At 41.8% G+C, this 17,606-nt stretch overlaps 1 protein-coding gene across 10 annotated transcripts in view; it reads left to right on the top strand.

Moving 5' to 3' along the window:
• Nucleotides 1-17,606, top strand: part of PPP2R3A (protein phosphatase 2 regulatory subunit B''alpha) — a 1,177,159-nt gene that overhangs the window by 163,670 nt on the left and 995,883 nt on the right. Inside the window, exon 1 of one of the 10 annotated variants that reach the window (XM_033957848.1) lies at nucleotides 11,669-11,850. The exons of the other annotated variants lie outside the window; for them this stretch is intronic. The gene's annotated coding sequence lies outside the window, so the exon portion shown is untranslated. Of the gene's footprint in view, nucleotides 1-11,668; nucleotides 11,851-17,606 lie in introns of those variants that run through there. 10 annotated transcript variants of the gene reach the window in all.

Here is a 17,606-nt window from a genome sequence, read left to right on the forward strand (position 1 = left end):
ATTTTCGCAACATCGGCTCAGATTTGCTTATAAACGAGGACCAAATTTAAAAGAACTAAGTCCTGCGGTTTTGTGTGAAGATGACAGTATCTACTTATGTAAGGGTCAGCATAAGCTATGTGGCAGATGCAAGAACTGTGAGATCATTTTGTCAGTGACTGAATTTGCTAATCTCACAGATGGCAGGACATATAAGCTGCGGTTTGAAACCACTTGTGACACAGACTTTGTTGTGTACTGTATTATATGCCCTTGTAATCAATTCTTAGCTTGTCTGTTTTCAAATTGGGGGTGTAGTAGAGGTTGTAGTAAAATATAAAACTTATATTGTTGTTGAAATATTTATTTTCAGGGCGGATCCTTGACAAAGCTGTTGCGAAACATGTCAGGTCCAGCCGCTCAGTCTGCTAACATGCACTAAAGGCTAACAACCACAATGATAAGTAAAAGTTTAATATAAAAAGTTATTGAATGAAATAAGAAATAAATTTTTGGGAAGAGATCTTAATACACATATAGAAATCTTATAACTTTGACCTGTGAAGATTTAACACACTAAACTAAACTAAACCTTAAGTTTGTATACCGCATCATCTCCATAAAGATAGAGCTCGGCACGGTTTACAGGTAATTCAATAAATGAGGGAAGGACATAATAAGAAATTAAAGGTTATGAAGAGGATAACTAGCTTTACATTTTAAATAGATAGCTTTACGTTTTGGAGAAAAGCCAGGTTTTCAGATGCTTTCGGAATAATTGGAATGAGCAGCGGGGCAGGGAGGTAATTCCAAAGCTCAGTGAATTTGAAGAAAAGGGATTTCCCTAATTTACCTGCATACATGATGCCTTTTAACGAGGGGAAAGATAGTTTGAGTATGTGAGCGGATCTGGTAGTGTCAGGTCTTAGAGGAGACATGATAGAAACCTTCAAGATCATGAAGGGCATAGAAAGAGTGGACATGGACAGATTTTTCAAATTACGGCGAACCACAAGCACAAGGGGGCACTCGGAGAAACTGAAAGGGGAAGGGTTTAGAACAAACGCCAGGAAGTTCTTTTTTACTCAGAGGGTGGTGGATACATGGAACGCGCTACCGGAGGATGTGATAAGCAGAAGCACACTACAGGGCCTTGACAGGTACCTGGAGGACAAAGGGATTGAGGGGTACAGATAGGAGTAGAGGTAAGTAATAGGGATAGAATTAGAGGATCAGAGGCAGTTACAAAATTAGTCATGGACACTGTTCAGGCAATTAGGCCTGATGGGCCGCCGCGGGAGCGGACCGCTGGGCAGGATGGACCTCTGGTCTGACTCAGCGGAGGCAACTTCTTATGTTCTTATGTTCTTAATTCCAGGATAGTGGGATTAGGGGAGGAAGAATGCCATGTAGGATCTTGAAAATTAGGCAGGTACATTTAAAGTGAATCCTAGAAATCACCCGAAGCCAGTGAAGTTTTGACAAAAGCGGGGAAACATGATCGAATTTGCGAAGATCAACTTAGCCGCAGTGTTCTGGATCCGCTGAAGTCTTTGAAGATTTTTCTTGGTTAGACTTAGATAGATGGAATTACAATAGTCCAGTCTGGAAAGAATGATTGATTGTACAAGGAGAGCAAAATGTTGTTGGCGTAAGCAGGATCTCACTTTCCTCAACATGTGAAGACTGAAAAAACATTTTTTTACCAGAGTTGAAATGATCATTTAAGGAAAGTGTAGAGTCAATAATGATGCCCAAAACTTTGCTTGAGAATTCGATCTGCAGTGTGGGACCAGAAGGTAGTGGAATGAGTGTGGGTAACTGATCTAATTTTGGGCCAAGCTAGAGTAGTTTTGTTTTGGACTCATTCAGCTTCATTTGTACAAAGAGGGCCCAGGATTGAAGTTTTGTTATGCAAGCTGTTATATTTTCGGTGAGGTTAGTGAGGTTCGAATCTATCTCGAGAAGGACAAGGATGTCATCTGTATATGTAAATAGAGTTTCAAAGGGAGATAGATGGAAGAATTTCAAAGACATATAAATGTTGAAAAGAATAGGGGACAGGGGTGATCCCTAGGGAACACCACACAGCGGTCTCCAAGGACACAATTCTCTCCGCTAAAAAAAAACTGTATGTTATGGGGCGGTGGAATGTTGTTTTTGAGTTCTTTGGTCTAAGATAATATGAAATACATAGATAAAAAAAGAAGAGTTGAATTAAAGTGATATTACTTGGAGTGACATAAATTAATGTTGACATTGAAGGCTCTAAGTGGAGATAGCTATTCAGCAAACATCATTTCAGAATGAATTTGTAATAAATTGTACATAGGGCAATCTTCATGGCAGTTACGTGTAAGATTAAATGAACATCGAATATTCAGGATTCATGCTGAATTACCACAAATCTAAGGCCTTAGCTATTCCAGTTTCTCTCCAGGATACCTGGGAGGGAGGGTTTCCCTTTTCTTGGGCCCCAATGGCGATAAAATATTTAGGTGTGTGGTTACCTCGCAATCTGTCTACTCTATATGCTTGCAATGTGTCCCCGTTAATGAAGGAAATGAGACAACAGCTCAAACTTTGGAAACTTTTCCCATTATCAGTAGCAGGATGGGTGGCCTTGTATAATATGGTGCTCTTCCCAAAATGGCTATACCGATTTCAGGTTTTACCACTGTTGTTAGCCCATGGCCACTATATCTAGGGGGGCAAGAGTAGGCAAGAGATGTGTCTATTCGGGGTTATGGATTTCTGAACATTCACTGGTATGTGTTGGCCTGCCAGATGAGACACATTAATGATTAGTTTAGAGGTACATCCTATTTTTCTGCCACCGAGGTGGAGCTGTCGGTGTTAATTCCCTATCATATTAGCTACTTGTTACATGTATCAGCCCTGACTCTCCGCTCCGTGATGACAAAGTACCCTATATTTGCACCTGCAAGACGGATGTGGTGATGGGTTTGCTGTTGTCTAAACATGTCACCTGTGATTTCTCCATACCTTCCAATTCAGGATAATTGTGATTTTGTTCCAGGGTTGCAGAGCTCCCCATTTCGGAGGTGGGCATCCCAAGGATTACAAAATATTTTCCAGTTGTATACTGAGTAGGGGGACTTTCATCTCCTTTCACATTTGGACTTCCAGAGCTGGACATGTTTGCCTCCTTTTAAATCCACCATTACGTGCATTCCTTGCTGGCTTGTCACTTAACGGAGGACTGCCGAGTAGCACTTTCTGAGATGTTCAGTCTTTCTGCTCAACAACTGATTCCCTTATGATTTCACCATGTTGGCTTATGAGACATCAATTTGAAGATTTTAGCAGCCACCTGGGCAGAGGATCTTCAGTGTACACTTACGGCTTCACAGGTGCAACAGGTATTGAAAAACTTGAGGAAGTTGTCCTCTAATATACTGCATTGGGAGCTTCAACTTAAGTTCCTTCTCCGGCTATATATTCCACCTCTGAGAGCATACTGGATGGGCATTACTCCAGGTCAAAACTGTCCTAAATGTGCGCGGGCTCATGCTACACTGGGCCATATGTTTTGGACCTGCCCACGTATTACGCAATTTTGGAACTGTTTGGGTCAGTACACTACCTCCTTATGGGGCATACGATGGTTGTCTATGCCCAGAGCACTTTTAGGATTTTACCAGATAACATCTCCTAAACCTAAAGGATTGTCAGGATTTGTGGCTGGAGTGATGCTACTGGGCAAAAAAAGCCTTTTTGACCAATTGGTTGTCTACTGAACCACCAACCTATAGTCAATGGAAATCATTGATGATCATTCAAGCCTCTTTGGAACGTAGGCACTTTGCAGCCCTTGACAGGGGTCCGGGCCGTCGCTTCCAGGTGATTTGGGAACACTTCTAGATGGATCTCACTCACATATGCACCTATATAAAGATGCATATAAAGCTTAGATCAATCTTTCTTGATTTTTTCTATTCTCATTTAGATTAAGTCTTTTTTTTATAAAAAAACAAAAAACAATTACTTTTAGACCAAGTTTCACCAAAAATCTTTTAATACCCCTCCTGATGTTGTTCTTCCCTAAATGTTTTTCTTTTTGTTTTATTTTATTTTTAATCAAATGTAGTTTATCTTTGTATTCCTTATGTATTTTTAAATAATTATGGATAAGATTGTACGTTTATTGTTTTAAATGGTTTTTATTTGTCCCCCCAAATTATTATTGTTATACACATTGAAATTACTTGATATTGCGTTCATATCAAAACTTTAATAAACTTGAAACTTGAAACTTGCGCACGGAGTTGACTTTTCAATGTGTGACATTGATTATCCCAGGACAAGCAGGTAGCCTATTCTCACATATGGGTGACGTCATCCATGGAGCTCGGATGCAGACAGCCTCGAAAACAGACTTGCTTGTAGAAACGTAGAAGTTTCGAGTCAGCCACACCGCGCATGTGCGAGTGCCTTTCCGCCCAGCGCAGGGCGAGTCTCCTCAGTTCTCAGTTTTCTGCGGGGCTGAGAAGTTCGTCTTTGACACTCTGCGTTTAACTTTGTTACTTTGTGCCTTCTCTCACCGTGGTTTGTGTTTATTTTCTTCACAAATCGCTGTGTTAATTTCTTTCTTTACAATTAAAAAAAAAAAAGAGATTATTTTTTTCTCTGTTCGACTGGCGGGCCAGGCCGCTCAGCTGCAGCCTGTGGGCTTCGACTTCACTGAGGCTATCTTTCCTCCTATGTCCCGGCCAGCAACATTCTTCAAGAAGTATAGCCAGTGCCAGTGTGCGATTTCCCTCATGGACCTACACCGTTGGTGCCTCAAGTGTCTTTGGTGCCTCAAGTGTCTTGAGCCGGACCATCATAAGAACATAAGAAATGCCTCTGCTGGGTCAGACCCGAGGTCCATCGTGCCCAGCAGTCCGCTCACGCGGCGGCCCAACAGGTCCAGGACCTGTGCAGTAATCTTCTATCTATACCCCTCTATCCCCATTTCCAGTAGGAATTTGTCCAATCCTTTCTTGAACCCCAGTACCGTACTCTGCCTTATAACGTCCTCTGGAAGCGCATTCCAGGTGTCCACCACATGTTGGGTAAAGAAGAACTTCCTAGCATTTGTTTTGAATCTGTCCCCTTTCAACTTTTCCGAATGCCCTCTTGTTCTCTTATTTTTCGAAAGTTCAAAGAATCTGTCCCTCTCTACTCTCTCTATGCCCTTCATGATCTTGTAAGTCTCTATCATATCCCCTCTAAGTCTCCTCTTCTCCAGGGAAAAGAGACCCAGCTTCTCCAATCTCTCAGAATATGACAGGTTTTCCATACCTATTATCAGACGTGTTGCTCTCCTTTGAACCCTCTCGACTAATGCCATATCCTTCTTAAGATACGGCGACCAATATTGGACGCAGTACTCCAAATGCGGGCGCACCATCGCCCGATACAACGGCAGGATAACTTCTTTCGTTCTGGCTGTAATACCCTTTTTGATTATACCAAGCATTCTATTCGCTCTCTTAGCGGCCGCTGCACACTGTGCCGACGGCTTCATTGTCATGTCCACCATTACCCCCAAGTCCCTTTCCTGGGTACTCTTATTCAATAACATCCCTCCCATTGTATAGTTGTACCTTGAGTTTCTGCTCCCCACATGTAATACTTTACATTTTTCAATGTTGAACTTCATCTGCCATTTCGCCGCCCATTCTTCTAATTTGTTCAAGTCCCTTTGCAACTTTTCGCAGTCCTCTGTAGTCCGAGCTCCATTAAATAGTTTGGTGTCGTCCGCAAATTTTATTATCTCGCACTTCGTTCCTGTTTCTAGATCATTTATGAAGATATTAAATAGCAGCGGCCCGAGCACCGAGCCCTGCGGGACACCACTCGTGACCCTCCTCCAGTCGGAGTAGTGACCCTTCACTCCTACCCTTTGTTTTCTACCCTCCAACCAGTTTCTGATCCATCTATGTAGGTCTCCTTCCACCCCATGGTTCTTCAGTTTCCGGAGTAGACGTTCATGGGGCACCTTGTCAAAGGCTTTTTGGAAATCTAGATATATGATGTCTATGGGGTCTCCTTTGTCCATCCGTTTGTTGATCCCTTCGAAGAAGTGCAATAAGTTCGTTAGGCACGATCTTCCCTTGCAGAAACCATGCTGGCTGGTTATCAGAAGTTCATTTTTTTCAAAATGTTGATCGATGTTTTCTTTTATCAGTGCTTCTGCCATTTTCCCCGGAACCGAAGTCAGGCTCACCGGCCTGTAGTTTCCCGGGTCACCTCTTGATCCCTTTTTAAAGATGGGCGTAACGTTGGCTATCTTCCAATCTTCCGGGATCTCGCCTGTTTTCAGGGATAAGTTGCAAATTTGCTGCAGTAGTTCCGCTATCTCCTCCTTTAATTCCTTCAGAACCCTTGGATGTATGCCATCCGGACCTGGGGATTTGTCAGTTTTTAGTTTTTCTATCTGCCTACGAACGTCCTCAAGGCTCACTTCTATGGATGTTAATTTTTCTGCCTGACTTCCGTTGAAGAATTGCTCAGGTTCCGGTATGTTGGACGTGTTTTCATTTGTAAATACAGACGAGAAGAACATGTTAAGCCTTTCTGCCACTACCTTCTCCTCCTTCACCACTCCCTTCCTGTCTCCGTCGTCCAGCGGTCCCACTTCCTCTCTAGCCGGCTGCTTCCCTTTAACATATCTGAAGAATGGTTTGAAATTTCTTGCTTCCCTGGCTAGCCTCTCTTCATACTCTCTTTTGGCTTTCCGAACCTCACGGTGACATTCTTTTTGATGCTTCTTGTGCTCTTTCCAGTTCCCCAAAGTTTTGTCCTTTTTCCATTTCTTGAATGATTTTTTCTTATTGCCTATCGTTTCCTTCACTGTTTTGGTTATCCACGCCGGGTCTTTTGTTCGATTCTTTTTACACCCCTTCCTGAATCTGGGGATATACAGATTTTGCGCCTCGCTCACCATGTCCCTGAAGAAGGACCAGGCATGATTTACCGTTAGCCATGTTTTGGAAGTGTTCCTAAGTTTCTTCCTTACCAATTCCCTCATTGCTTCGTAGTTTCCTTTCCTGAAGTTAAAAGTTGTCGCAATGGATCTCTTGCCTTTTGACACTCCTACCTCAACCTTGAACTTGATCATATTATGATCGCTGTTTCCCAACGGTCCCACTACTTCTACTTCCTTTGCAGGTCCCCTTAACCCATTTAGGATTAGATCCAGAGTGGCATTTCCTCTCGTCGGTTCTCTAACAAGCTGTTCCATGAAACAATCCTGTGTAGCTTCCAGGAATTTTGTCTCCCTAGCGCATTTCGAGCTTCCAAGCCTCCAGTCTATCCCAGGGTAGTTGAAGTCTCCCATAATAACCGTGTTGCCGCTTTTGCATTCACGCTTCATCTCGGCTTCCATTTCCATCATCCGAAGTCGTGCAAGCGCTGTGCTACTCTTCAACCTCGAGCCCTTAAATGTCATCGGATTTTAGTGGAGAAACTTTTCGGGATGGACTCTTCAGTCACACCCTCGACTTTGAGCGCGGCCTCGGTTCCACCTTCTACCAAGGGTCCTCCTGCTTCCATGACTCCGACCTCGAGCCTCATCAGACCTTCCTCATTTGGGACGTCTCTCAGTTCGAGTACACCTGCTGTATCTTCCCCTGAATCCTCAGGTCAGATTTCTCAGCAGAAAGTTCCGGCAGTGGTCCTCAAGCTTTCCAAGACTACTAAGTCGAAGCACATTTCTACTGCCACTTTGGAGCCTATAGCCGTAGCAAGTGGTCCAGTTTCAAACGCGGATCCATCTTTGCCGGCTTTCTTCCAGACCATGTTAGAGAAGCAATTTGTTCAGTTCCTGACCAAAATGGGACCAAAGCTGTCTTCTCTAATCCAGCCTGGGCAATCTGCAGACTCCCGTGAGGTCGAGCCTCTCCTTATGCCTCGAGCTGAACCTTTATACTCTATGCAGGGAGCAGAGTCTTTGTGAGTGTCTGGTCTGGCATCTATTCACTCTAGGCAAGAAATAGATTCTTTGCGAGTGCCTCGACAGGAATCCTCACACTCCATACAATATGCAGAGTCTTTGGGTGTGCTTCGAGATTCCTCCATCAAACCTCCTGAGTTTCGCTCTACAGCTTCTAGCCCTATCCATTCACTGGTAGCATTGCCTACTTCCATCTCTAGGGCAAAGTCTCCTCGATCCTTGAGACCTGCTTCTACACACCACTCTCATCATCGATCGAGGTCTTCATTGAGGCACACCTCCAGGCATAGCTCTTCTTCCAAAGAGCATCCTTCTTCATCTAAGCCTCATTCCACACCTTCCAGCACTTCCAGACCACCAACTCCTCGATCGAGGTCTCCGCTTCCAGACCTCAAGGACTCAGCTGCATCCATTGCCTCATCCAAGTCTCTATATTCTTTTGATGATCATTTCCCCGGTGAGGCTTCACCTCCGACCCAGGCCGCCTCGAGGTCATCGAGTCCCTCTCGAGGCAAGACCTTGGCGGATCAGCTGTCTTTCTCTTCATTTCTTTGCCAGATGGCTGATGACCTGGAATTTCAATTAGATGCTGGTTCTAAATACTCTAAGGAGTATCTCGAGGTCATGCATCTTCCTCAACCTCCTGCAGAGTCACTTAAGCTTCCTCTTCACAAGCTTTTGTCTCAGACTTTCACGCACTGCCTGGAGACTCCTTATACCGTTCCTGCTGTTCCAGGCAAATTGGACTCCAGGTATAGAACTCTGCATTGCAAAGGATTTGAGAATTCGCAGTTGTCTCACCAATCCCTGCTTGTGGAGTCCTCCTTAAAAAGACTGTGGAGGAGCCTCGTCGGCAGCGGGTGCCAGCGGCCAGGGCTTCCAGCGGCCAGGGCTTCCCGCTGCAAATGTCTCGCGAGTTGACAGCTGGGAAGCCCAGGCTTCCCCCACCGCCCATGGAGGGATTTTCTCAGCCACTAACGGTAAGGGTAAAAAGGATTCCCTTACCATTGAAGCAGCTGGGGATTCCCTCACAGCTGTTACCGACATGCCTGCTTTAGCGGCTGGGACAGTTCAGGCTTCCCAGCCGTCACAGGTCACGAAGGGTTTATTTTTGGTGGGATCTTCGCCATTTTTAACAAGAAGCTCCGCCATCTTGTTCCAAGCCTTGGGTGACCTTCTCCCTTTCTTGGAAAAACAGGGGCAGGTTTCAGAATGTGAACTCGCAGGCCTTGAGCATGCTCAGATGCTCAAGGCCCAGCAGACGAGGAGGCCGATCTTCAAGAGTGTCCAGATGAGGGTAAGAAGCAGCGGGGGGGTGCCCAGTTGTGTTGGGGGGTCGGATCGTGGCGGGGGGGTGCCCAATCGTGTCGGGGGGGGGGGTCGGTTTGTGGCGGGGGGGGGGGGCCGGTTCGAGGCCGGGGGTATGCCGGATCGCAGGGGGGGTGCTCGTAAATCGAGCCATGCTCGGTTTCCGAGGCACCGATTTTGCAAATGTTTTGCTCGTCTTGCAAAACACTCGCAAACTGGTGCACTCGTAAACCGAGGTACCACTGTATACCTTCACATATCATTCATATATCATTCATTCGGGGCCCCATTCACACAAGGTTTCAAGGTGTCAAGGTTTATTAAATATTTGATGAATCACTATATCTTTATACAAAGCGATGTACATAATAATAAGATAATTTAAGTTAAAAAACATACAATATATATAAACATTAGAAGTCAGACAAGACAAACAACAATTGGACGGAAAGGAGGGGAAAAGTTACATCTGTTATATTAAGAAAAACATTTAAGGGAAAAAATCGAGGAGCAGGGGGATTCTTAAAAACAGAATTCGTAAAATAAAATAAAATTTAAATATTAAAAGCCTCTTTAAAAAGGAATGTTTTCAGGGATTTTTTGAAGGAAGAAATGTATTTTTCAATTTTTATGTATTGGGGCAATGAATTCCACCATTGGGGACCCACTATGGAGAACATATCTGGTCTTCGAGTGCTTATTATTTTTAAAGAGGGAACAACTAATAGATTTTGAGAAGATGATCTAAGTGCACGTGTAGAACAATGGGGAATTAACATTTTTGATATGCACTGAGGTTCCTTATATATCAAAGTTTTAAATATAAGTAATAAGACCTTAAACTGTATGCGCTGATTAATAGGAAGCCAATGAGCGTCAATGAAAAATGGAGTTACATGATCGAATTTCCTTGCATCATAGATTAATTTAATAGCAGTGTTTTGAATGATTTGCAATCGTCGTTTTTCTTTTTGAGTAATATTGAGCAACAAAGAATTACAATAGTCTAATTTCGCTATTACTAGTGAATGAATTAATATATTGCGAGATTTGGGTTCAAGGAATTTAGATATAGATCGGATCAGGCGTAATTTACAGAAACAGACTTTAACTATGTTGTTAATATGCTTTTTAAATTCTAATTTTTCATCAATTATAACTCCTAAGATTTTTAATTTGGGAACAATTTCAATTGGCGTGTTATTAAGGATGAAAGGTGAGTTTAATCTGATGTCTCTTTTCCAATTAAAAATCATTGCTTTTGTTTTATTTATATTCAATGCTAATTTATTATTATTAAGCCAATTTTGAACTAGTTCCAGTTTTACATTTAAAGATTTAATGTCTTCCTGATTTTCAGGATTGAATGGATGAGTTAATTGAATGTCGTCTGCGTATGAAAAAGCAGTAAAGCCAACAGACTGACACAAATTTAATAATGGTGCAAGATAAATATTAAATAAAAGGGGTGATAAAATAGATCCTTGAGGAATCCCAAAGGTCGTTGTGTATGCGTCAGAATATTCTTTATTAAATTTGACACAAGATGTTCGATTAGTGAGATATGATGTGAACCAGTTAAGGACTTGATCACAGAGACCAATCGATTCTAACCGACTGAAAAGTAGATCATGGTCAATTGTATCAAATGCTGCAGAAATATCCAGGGAAAAAAAGGCGACAGATTTATGATGGTCCAGGAAATAGTGAATGATATTCGTTAGACCGATTAGAGAGTGTTCCGTATTATGGTATTTGCGGAAGCCTGTCTGATTAGGATGCATAACGTTGGTTGATTCGATAAAATCGGAAACCTGGTTAAATATCAATTTTTCAGTCATTTTGGCTAAAAAAGGGATATTTGCAATTGGGCGGTAATTTAAAGGGTCGTTTTTACTGGTTTTGTGATCTTTAAGCAAAGGGATGATAGTAGCAGTTTTCCAGAGGGCAGGAACTGAAGCAGTTTGTAGACTTTTTAGGATAATGGTATGAATGAAAGGACCGAATATATTATATTCATACTTAATACATGTTATATCTCAGTTTGGAATATGGAGTCTAATATGCTCTTCCTAACTGGCTTAAGCACATCTGTTATCAATTTGCCCATGAAGCTCAAGGCGGGAAAAACCTGAACAAAAGACAGACAGAGAGAAAATAACTAACACAAAATGGAGTCACTACCGCAAGATGGAGTTATTAATATCTTTCTATGTATCATGTATATCCTGATTTCCTCTATGGTCTGGCTTAATAGCGAAGTACATAAAAAGAATATTATTATGCTTTTTCTTAATATTAATCTATAGTGTGTTTTTCTGGTATTGGCTACATCCATATTCAGATTTTTATTCAACTTTTTGTACGCTTCTATTGGGCATGGCCTTAACTAACACATATGCTTGTATCTAACTAGAGTTACCCAGAACTATACGAAAAGCAGACGTTTTGTAGAAAAACTCCACAAAATACTGCACCATTATGTCCTGCACTGTCCATTCCATTTACGTACCACAGCTATCGCCCCCTACAGTGCATGAGCCACTGTTCACCGTGTGGTACATGGGGAAGAAGAGGCAGCAATCGGGAGTACAGTATCAGTAAGTTTCTGTAACAACAATAAGAGATAAGACATAAAAATTACAGTTTAGTATATGGTTCTAAATTAATTCTCGTCAGGAAAATACAAGAAAAACCGCGATTGAGTGAAGGAAATTTGCGGATGAAAAAACTGTGAATGACTGGGGACGTGAAATCTGAAACGCGAATAAGTGGGGGAGTACTGTATATGATTTGCAAACCCTGGGGTGGGTGGGGTGTGGGGACGGGAGGGAGGGTGTAAAGTCCCAGTGAGTCAGCAAGATCCCTATCCACAGTTGTATAGGAGGACCTAGCAACTGAAACACTATGATACAAATTCTGCTGGAATCTACCTTTTATCCCTTTTTTTAAATTCTAAATATATTCCTAATAAATCTAGCTAGTAGTTTCTGTGCTATAATCTCCAACTACAGATTAAACCTTAGAGCTGCTTTCTGTTCTGACTGGCTATGCAAAATAAGTTTTGCCTGCAGTAGGAAAGACAAGAGTTAATCAGAAATGTTTATCCCCTCTAATGACAGAGCTAAGCAAAAAAAAAAAAAAAAAAAGAGAAAGGAAAAGGAGAGAAGGCTTTGTTTTGTTGTTTTTTTTTAGGGGGGGGTGAGGTTAGGTTAGAAGACAGAGGAGTTACACCACACTATAGACAATCATTTAAGTTTAAGTCCCAATAATTAAATAATAAAGCCTATGCTTAAATCTAGAGAAACACTGCCAACAATTTTAAATCTCAAAATTAAATAAATATATATTAAAGTCTGTGTTCAAGCCTAGAGAAACACCTTCAACAGTTTTAAATCTCCAAATTATATAAATAGTAAGGTTTGTGCTCAAATCCAGAGAAACAGCAGTTTTAAATCCTAATAATTTAAATATTAACATAGAAACATAGAGTATGACGGCAGAAAAGGGCTGACGGCCCAACAAGTCTGCCCACTCAAGAACCCTCCCTCCCTCAAGAATCCATCAAATTGGAAGGGGGGGTTGCACTATATGTTAAAGGGAGAATTGAATCAAATAAAATAAACATTCTGCATGACATAGATAGCAGTATGGAATCCTTATTGATAGAAATTCCATGTGTGAAGGGAAGGAATATACAGGTTGGGTTATACCACCATCCCCTGGGACAAAATGAGCAGATAGATGAAGAAATGTTTTCAGAGATTAGGAAACTGGAGAAATGGGCAACACTATAATAATGGGTGATTTCAATTACTCAGAACACTAAGGAAAGGACATATATAATCACTAAAGTTTCTCAAACTATGCCCTATCAGGAACCACAAGGTGCCCCCTCGGAGACACTGCAAGGAATGCCCACTGCACTTATACATACACGACACCCACACCCACTCAGTCAACCACCAAAGAAGAAAAAGAAAAAAAGTGGAGAAAAAGCCTCAGTTGAGCTTCATATGGCAAAAAATTCCACTTGTAAGACCAAAGTAGGTAAAGTCACAAACACACATGTGGCAACTTATCAGCAGTGAGAAAAACACTGTAGCAGCCCTCAGAGGAACCACCCCCCAAAATTAGTAGCACGCCAGATTTCAAAAATTCAAGTGTGTGAGCACAACATGCAGTACATCTCACAGTCTCAAACAATGTCTATAGTGAGCAGAAAACCCAGAAAAACTTAGCTGCAGATGGTGTCCAAGCTGTCTTCTAAGCACCCCAAGAGGTGCTAGCCTGCTCAACCCCACAGCCATTCTTGCCCGACGGGGAAATCTCTGTTTCGCTGTGCTGTGTCAGGGGAAAAATAATCCTACATCACCAGTAAAAGTTGAGGCCCACCATGTACTAGAACTGCACACATCCAAACATCCAGGCCTGTGTTTGTCCATGTGTTTGGATGTGTACAGTTCCAGTACATGGTGGGCCTCAACTTTTGCTGGTGATGTAGGATGATTTTTTCCCCTGATACAGCACAGCGAAATGGAAATTTCCCCGTCAGGCAAGAGTGGCTGCGGGGTCGAGCAGGCTTGCACCTCTTGGGGATACTTGGAAGACAGCTTGGACACCATCTGCAGCTAAGTTTTTCTGCTCACTATAGACATTGAGTCTGTGAGATGTACTGCATGTTGTGCTCACACACTTGAATTTTTGAAATTTGGCATGCTAATTTTATGGGGTGGTTCCTCTGAGGGCTGCTACAGTGTTTTTCTCACTGCTGACAAGTTGCCACACGTGTGTTTGTGACTTTACCTACTTTGGTCTTATAAGTGGAGTTTTTTGCCATATGAAGCTCAACTGAGGCACTTTCTCCACTTTTTTATTTTTCTTCTTTGGTGGTTGACTGAGTGGGTGTGGGTGTCACGTGTGTATAAGTGCGGTGGGCATTCCTTGCAGTGTCTCCGGGGGGGTGGGGAAGGCCTTGTGGTTCCTGATAGGACATAGTTTGAGAAACTTTAGTGATTTCAATTACCCCAACATTGACTAGTTAAATGTTACATCTGGGAGTGCTAGGGAATAAAATTCCTAGATGTCATAAATGACTGCTTCTTGAACCAATTGGTCCGGGAACCAACAAGAAGGGGTGTATTTTAGATTTGGTCCTTAGTGGAATGCAAGACATAGTACAGGAGTTAACTGTGTTGGGTCCCCTGGGAAACAGTGATCATAACGTGATCAAATTTGAGCTGATACCGGGAGTAACGTCGCAAATTTTCAAAAAGGCGACTATGATAAAATGAAGAAAATGGTTAAAAAGTAGCTAAAAGGTTAGGACTGTAAACCAGGTGTGGATGTTATTTAAAAATACCATCGTGGAAGCCCAGTCAATCGCTCCTCCTAAACTTACTTGCTCCACTTCATCACTGACGCTGAAACCGTGGATTGAAGACAAAGTTTTATTTTATTTTTCTTTCCAGCTTATGATTTATCTTTAATCTTATCTATTGTTTTGCCTTTTGTCTTTGTCTTGTTCTATTTCTATCATTTAAATTTCTCCAGAATTCTACTGTTCAACGACTCCCCCTTCTGCTTCTATTCCTTTCTCTCCTCTCTTCTACCTTCCAAAGTATTTAGATCAATGCTGTCTTGTTAAAATGTTTATTTTATTTTTATTTTTTCTCTAACTCTACTTTTCACTTCTCTATTACCCTCCAGGTACTTTAGTTAGATTGTGAGCCTTCGGGACAGTAAGGGAATTTTTCAAGTACCTTTCTTATTTCTAATCTTAATGTATATTTTCTGTAAACCGCTTAGAACCTAACGGATGTAGCGGTATATAAGAAATAAATTACATTACATTACATTAAAAAAAAAATTACATTACATTACATTACATTACATCAGCAAAGGTGGAAAGGAGAGGCAACGAGAGCCAGCGTGCTTAAAAGGTGAAGTGAAAGAGGCTATTTGAGCCGAAACAAATTCTTTAAAGAATGGAAAAATAATCCGAATGAAGAAAATAAGAAGAAACACAAGCATTGGCAAGTTAGATGCAAAGCATTGATAAAGTCAGCTAAGAAAGAATATGAAGAGAAACTTGCAAAAGAGCAAAAACTCATAGCAATTTGTTTAGGTACATCAGAAACAGAAAACCTGTGAAGGAATCTGTGGGACCATTGGATGATCAAGGAGTGAAAGGGGCGCTCAGGATGGATAAAGCCATAGCGGAAAGACTGAATGAAGTCTTTGCTTCGGTCTTTACAGAGGAAGATGCAAGAGATCTACCTGAACCGGAAATGGTTTACAAGGGTGATGCGGAGGAACTGAAAAAAATCTCAGTGAATCTGGAAGATATACTGAGCCAAATCGACAACTTAAAAAGTGATCAATTGCTAGGACCGGATAGTATACATCCCAGGGTACTAAAAGAACTGAAACATGAAATTGCTGACCTGCTGTTAGTGATCTGTAACCTGTCGCTAAAATTGTTTGTAGTACCTGAAGATTGGAGGGCGGCCAATGTTATGCTGATGTTTAAAAAGGGCTCCAGGGGAGATCCGGGAAATTACAGATCGGTAAGCCTCACTTCGGTGCCAAGCAAAATGGTATAAATGATTATAAAAAATAAAATTGTGGAACAAGTAGACAAACATGATTTAATGAGACGGAGTCAGCATGAGTTCAGCTGAGGGAGATCTTGCCTCACAAATTTGCTTGACTTCTTTGAAGGTATGAAACATGTGGATAAAGGTGAGCTGGTTAATATAGTGTGTCTAGATTTTGAGAAAGCTTATGATAAAGTTCCTCACAAGAGGCTCCTGAGAAAATTAAAGTGTCAAGGGATAGATGGCAAAGTTCAGTTGTGGATTAAGAATTGGTTATCGGATAGAAAACAGAGGGTAGGGCTAAATGGTAATTTTTCTCAATGGAGGAGAGTAAACAGTGGAGTGCCACAGGGATCTCTACTGGGACTGATGCTATTTAACTTATTTATAAATGATCTAGAAATTGGAACGATGAATGAGGTGATTAAATTTGCAGATGACACTAAACTGTTCAAAGTTGTTAAAATGCATGCGGATTGTGAAAAATTGCAGGCAGACCTTAGGAAATTGGACGACTGGGCGTCCAAATGGCAGATGAAATTAAATGTGGACAAAAGCAGTGATACACATTGGGAAGAATAACTTGAATCACAGTTACCGGATGCTAGGGTCCACCTTGGGGGTTAGCGCCCAAGAAAAGGATCTGGTATCATTTTAGACAATATGATAAAACCTTCTGCCCAATGTGTGGCAGCGGCCAAAAAAGCAAACAGGATGCTGTGAATTATTAAAAAAGCGATGGTTAAAAAGACTAAGAATGCCATAATGCCCCTGTATCGCTCCATGGTGCAACCTCATCTGGAGTATTGCGTTCAATTATGGTCTCCTTATCTCAAGAAAGGTATAGTGGCGCTAGAAAAGGTTCAAAGAAGAGCGACCAAGATGGTAAAGGGGATGGAACTCCTCTCGTTTGAAGATAGACTAAAACGGTAAGGGTTGTTCAGCTTGGATGGAACTCCTGTCATTTGAGGAAAGACTAAAATGGTTAGGGCTGTTCAGCATGGAAAAGAGATGGCTGAGGGGAGATATGATTGAAGTCTACAAAATCCTGAGTGGAGTTGAACGGGTACAAATGGATAAATTTTTCATGCCATCAAAAATTACAGAGTAGGGGACACTAGATGAAGTTACAGGGAAATACTTTTAAAACCAATAGGAGGAAATTTTTTTTTCACTCAGAGAATAGTTAAGCTCTGGAACGCGTTGCCAGAGGATGTGGTAAGAGCGGATAGCATAGCTGGTTTTAAGAAAGGTTTGGACAAGTTCCTGGAGGAAAAGTCCATAGTCTGTTATTGAGAAAGACATGGGGGAAGCCACTGCTTGCCCTGTATTGGTAGCATGGAATGTTGCTACCTCTTGGGTTTTAGCCAGGTACTAGTGACCTGGATTGACCACCGTGACAACGGGCTACTGGGCTTATACTGGAATTTATACTGATAGTCGCATGTTAAACTGCTAGCGGCATGCTAAACTGCATGTTAAACTGTTAGTGCCATGTACTGTTAATGTTAATAGCATGTACTGCTAGACGCATGAAGAATCTTAATGTTAATAGCATGCACTGCTAGATGCATGAAGAATCTTAGTAGCATGCACTGTTAGACGCATGTATTGTTGGGAGCAGGTACTGATAGTCGCATGAAAAACCGCTAGGCTCATGCACAGTTAATATTAACAACATGTACTGTTAGACGCATGTTTAGTGGCATGTACTGTTAGACGCATGCACTATTAGACGCCTGCTCTGTTAGACACAT

Source organism: Geotrypetes seraphini, chromosome 9 (assembly GCF_902459505.1).
Source record: "Geotrypetes seraphini chromosome 9, aGeoSer1.1, whole genome shotgun sequence".
Taxonomy (NCBI): Eukaryota; Metazoa; Chordata; class Amphibia; order Gymnophiona; family Dermophiidae; genus Geotrypetes; species Geotrypetes seraphini.